Below are 5,129 nucleotides of genomic sequence, written 5' to 3'. Positions count from 1 at the left end.
AGAATCTTAAAGTGCATATTAGTAAGTGAAAGAAGTCAATCTGAAAAGGCTATGTGTTGTAGGATTCCAACTATATAACATTTTGAAAAAGGCAAAATTATGGAGACAGTAAAAAGATCACTGGTTGCCTAGAGTTGGGGGTGGGAGTGAGGGATGAATAGAATGAATAAGGAGGAATGAATGAGGAGCTCAGAGAATTTTTAGGGCAGTGAAAATACTCTCTTTGATATTCTAATGATGGATATGTATCATTATGCATTTGTCCAAACCTATGGAATGTACAAGACCAAGAGTGAACTCTAATGTAAACTATGGACTTTGGATGATAATTGTATATCAATATAGGTTGACTGATTTTTAACAAATGTACCACTGTGGGTGCAGAGTGTGGATAATGGGGGAGGCTATCCATGCGAGGAGGTGGGAGGGATATTAAAAATCTCTGTATCTTCCACTTAGTTTTGCTGTGAACCTGAAACTGCTCTAAACAATAAAGTCTATCAAAAACTATTCCGAAAACATTTTCTTTAAGCAGTGCACAGAACTGACAGTGCTGAAAAATTAGTGTTTCTGCATCATAAAGTCAAAATTTTATAATGTGAAAACCTCATTTGTAAACAAATATTTAAAATCATTTTTCAATAATGTTTTGAATTTACTCTTCTATTCCAGATGTTTTTTCCATTAATATGATAGTGTTATTTATCTTTGGCCTTAGCTTCAGGAAAATATTGACTTTAAGATGTGGCCATTTGGCACTTTACCTAAATGTATATTCAGTGCACCTCTAGTCACCAAATAAACAAGAACCTCAGAGTCACTAGGAGTATTTCAGTTAATCCGCTATCAATTTTCTGATTCATCCAATGGGTGTGTGTTCTAGTTGCTCCTCAGTTTAGGTATACCTTCATAACTTAATATCACTTTGAAAAAAGAAGATAGATGTCTTATCCTTTCCCACATGCAGAAGTTTTACTGTCAAAAACTAGGAGTGACAATAATAAAAGGCTTCAAACCAACCCTTAGAAAATCACAGTCACCTCTTTTCATGCCTAGTGCAGCCATGGCTTGGGGTCCCAAGAAGCACCTGAAACGCGTAGCAGCTCCAAAACATTGGATGCTGGATAAACTGACTGGTGTGTTTGCCCCTCGTCCATCTACTGGCCCCCACAAGCTAAGGGAATGTCTCCCCCTAATTATCTTCCTAAGGAATAGACTTAGTATGCCTTAACAGGAGATGAAGTAAAGAAGATTTGCATGCACCATTTCATTAAGATTGATGGCAAAGTCCGCACAGATATAACCTACCCTGCTGGTTTTATCCGAGAAGGCAATGGCACCCCACTCCAGTACTCTTGCCTGGAGAATCCCATAGACGGAGGAGCCTGGTAGGCTGTAGTCCATGGGGTCGCTAGAGTCAGACACGACTGAGCGACTTCACTTTCACTTTTCACTTTCATGCATTGGAGAAGGAAATGGCAACCCACTCCAGTGTTCTTGCCTGGAGAATCCCAGGGACGGGGGTGCCTGGTAGGCTGCCGTCTATGGGGTCGCACAGAGTCCGACACGACTGAAGCGACTTAGCAGCAGCAGCAGCAGCTGGTTTTATGGATGTCATCAGCACTGATAAGACTGGAGAGAATTTTCATTTGATCTATGACACCAAGGGTCGCTTTGCTGTTCATCATATTACACCTGAGGAGGCCAAGTATAAACTGTGCAAAGTAAGAAAGATATTTGTGGGGACAAAAGGAATCCCTCATCTGGTAACCCATGACGCTCGTACCATCCATTACCCTGATCCCCTCATCAAGGTGAATGACACCATTCAGACTGACTTGGAGACTGGCAAGATTACTGATTTCATCAAATTTGACACTGGTAACCTGTGCATGGTGACTGGAGGTGCTAACCTGGGAAGAATTGGTGTGATTACAAACCAGGAGAGACATCCAGGTTCTTTTGATTTAGTTCATGTGAAAGATGTGAATGGCAACAGCTTTGCCACACGGCTCTCAAACATTTTCATTATTGGCAAAGGCAACAAACCGTGGATCTCTCTTCCCCGTGGAAAGGGTATTCGCCTTACCATTGCTGAGGAGAGAGATAAGAGATTGGCAGCCAAACAGAGCAGTGGATAAAATGATCTCTATGTGATGTGATTGGAAAAGTCTTTGTACTTAATTAAAGATAATACCAAGTGGAAAAAAAAAAAAAGAAAATCACAGTCACCATTTTGGGTAGATATTCCCCAACATTTATCAAGCTTAGCACTAACAATTTTTTTCTAAGCGGTGTATAGTTGCTTTCCAGGTGGCGCTAGTGGTAAAGAACTGGCCTGCCAATGCAGGAGACATAAGAGATGCAGGTTCCATCCCTGGGTCAGGAAGATTCCCCTGGAGGAGGGCATGGCTACCCACTCCAGTATTCTTTCCTGGAGAATCCCATGGACAGAGGAGACTTGTGGGCTACATTCCATAGGGTCACAAAGAATTGGACACGACTGAAGTCACTTAACACACACACACGCATAGTTGCTTTACACTGTTGTGTTAGTTTCTGCTGTACAACAATGTGAGTCAGCCATACAGGACTAACGATCTTATTCAGTAAGTCAATTCATTTGGTTACCTGGGCATACCTTTTGCAACTAGTTCCTCTTTGGTGGCTGGCCCATCAGGAAACAGCATTGTCCAAATCCAAATCTTTCCTGCTGTTCTTTTTCATGACAGATTTGGTTATTGCTTTAAATTTTTTCCAGCCTAAAATTGCTCTAGTGTTGCTCTCTAGTTTAGAATTTGGGGGTTTGATTTATCTGTATGCTAAAGCAAATCCCAACTTACTTCTCGAGAGTTATATTGGCTCTGACCGTGTGTATTCCCTTGGCCTGCCTTCACATTGAAGGGCCTTGGCTTTCTACTCCAGGATGGGTTTTTGTTTGGCTCATCTTCTACTCAGATTGACTTTTAAAACACATGGCTCTGTACTTTAGCAAACACAGAATCGTTGTGTTGTAAGGATTTGTCAGACAGCATACCCTCAAACCCACAGTTGCTCAACTTATCAAAAACTCTACTGAGAGAAATCGAATTTTATGGAGGATTGCCTGAAGGCTGTGAAGTCCATCCACTTCTCTGTTTTAAAATCTATCCCTGGATAAAAGTGTATCTCTGAATACAATAAAACTATCCCTGGACAAAATTGTCCCCAACATAACTGCTTTTTCAAACATTGAGATGTAGTTTACATACCATAAAATTCTATTTAAAGTGTACAATGTTTTTTTAGTATATTCAGAGAGTTGTGTAACCATCACCACAGTTATTCTTTGGAACATTTTCATCCCCCCTACCCCGCAAAATCCCATACTCATTAGTTGTCATACCCTCTTTCCCCTCACCAACTACCATCATCATCCACTGCAAACCATTTATCTCTCTTCTCTTATGTGAAAGTTCAGTCATGTCTGACTTTCTGCAACCCCTATGGACTATAGCCCACCAGGCTCCTCTGTCCATGAGATGTCCCAGACAAGAATACTGGAGTGGGTTCCCATTTCCTTCTCCAGGGGATCTTCCCTCACCCAGGGATCAAACCCATGTCTCTTACGTCTCCTGCATTGGCAGGTGGGTTCTTTACCATCTGAGCCTCAGGGAAGCCCTTTTCTCTTATAGATTTGTCTTTTTTAAACAGTTCATAAATGGAATCATCCAATATATGGCCTTTTTTGACTAGAGTCTTTCACTAAGAATATTTTCAAGATTCATCCATGTTGTAACATGTATCATGACTTCATTCCTTTTTATGGATGAATAATACTCCATTTGTGGACATACCTCATTTTATTCATTCATTCATTAGTTGGTTGCTATCTGGCTTGTTTCCACTTTCTGGCTATTGTGAATAATGCTGCTGTGGAACTACATTTCTTTTTTTAGCTCTGCCATGTGGCTTATGGGATCTTATTTCCCTGACCAGGGATTGAACCCAGACCCCCAGAAGTGTTAGCACCAGAGTCAGAACCACTGGACATCAGGGAATTTCCTGAAACAACTTTTAGCATTACACTAATAGAGTACACTGAGGGAGGTCATAAGAAATATACTAGAAATGTGAGATTTTTGACAGTAAGTAAATTTATTGCCCAGGATTCTATCAATAAGAATGTATGAGTTGGGCTTAATCTGAAAAACTTAGATGCTTAGAGACACTGTGAACCCTGTAGCAATCTTTTCACTTTTGTTTTTTTATTTAAATTTATTTATTTTAATTGGAGGCTATCAACATGAATCCACCACGGGTGTACACGTGTTCCCCATCCTGAACCCCTCTCCCACGTCCCTCCCCGTACCATCCCTCCAGGTCATCTCAGTGCACCAGCCCCAAGGATCCTGTATCAAACCTGGACTGGTGATTCGTTTCTTATATGATATTATACATGTTTCCATGCCATTCCTCCAAATCATCCCACCCTCTCCCTCTCCCACAGAGTCCAAAAGACTGTTCTATACATCTGTGTCTCTTTTGCTGTCTTGCATACAGGGTTGTTGTTACCATCTTTCTAAATTCCATATATATGTGTTAGTATACTGTATTGGTGTTTTTCTTTCTGGCTTACTTCACTCTGTATAATAGGCTCCAGTTTCATCCACCTCATTAGAACTGATTCAAATGTAGTCTTTTTAATGGCTGAATAATACTCCATTGTGTATATGTACCACTGCTTTCTTATCCATTCATCTGCTGATGGACATCTAGGTTGCTTCCATGTCCTGGCTATTATAAACAGTGCTGTGATGAACATTGGGGTACACGTGTCTCTTTCCCTTCTGGTTTCCTCGGTGTGTATGCCCAGCAGTGGGATTGCTGGATCATAAGGCAGTTCTATTTCCAGTTTTTTAAGGAATCTCCACACTGTTCTCCATAAGGCCCACTTGACTTCACTCTCCAGGATGTCTGGCTCTAGGTGAGTGTTCACACCATCATGATTATCTGGGTCGTGAAGATCTTTTTTGTACAGTTCTTCTGTGTATTCTTGCCATCTCTTCTTAATATCTTCTGCTTCTGTTAGGTCCATACCATTTCTGTCCTTTATCGAGCCCATCTTTGCATGAAATGTTCCTTTGGTA

General features: G+C 40.9%; 1 pseudogene; it reads left to right on the top strand.

Moving 5' to 3' along the window:
• Positions 1–1,063: 1,063 nt before the first annotated feature.
• LOC129639033 (40S ribosomal protein S4, X isoform-like) lies at positions 1,064–2,184 on the top strand (annotated as a pseudogene).
• The last annotated feature ends 2,945 nt before the right edge of the window (positions 2,185–5,129 follow it).

The sequence above is a fragment of the Bubalus kerabau genome, chromosome X (assembly GCF_029407905.1).
Source record: "Bubalus kerabau isolate K-KA32 ecotype Philippines breed swamp buffalo chromosome X, PCC_UOA_SB_1v2, whole genome shotgun sequence".
NCBI lineage: Eukaryota > Metazoa > Chordata > Mammalia > Artiodactyla > Bovidae > Bubalus > Bubalus kerabau.
This window is presented reverse-complemented; position numbering and strand designations above follow the sequence as displayed.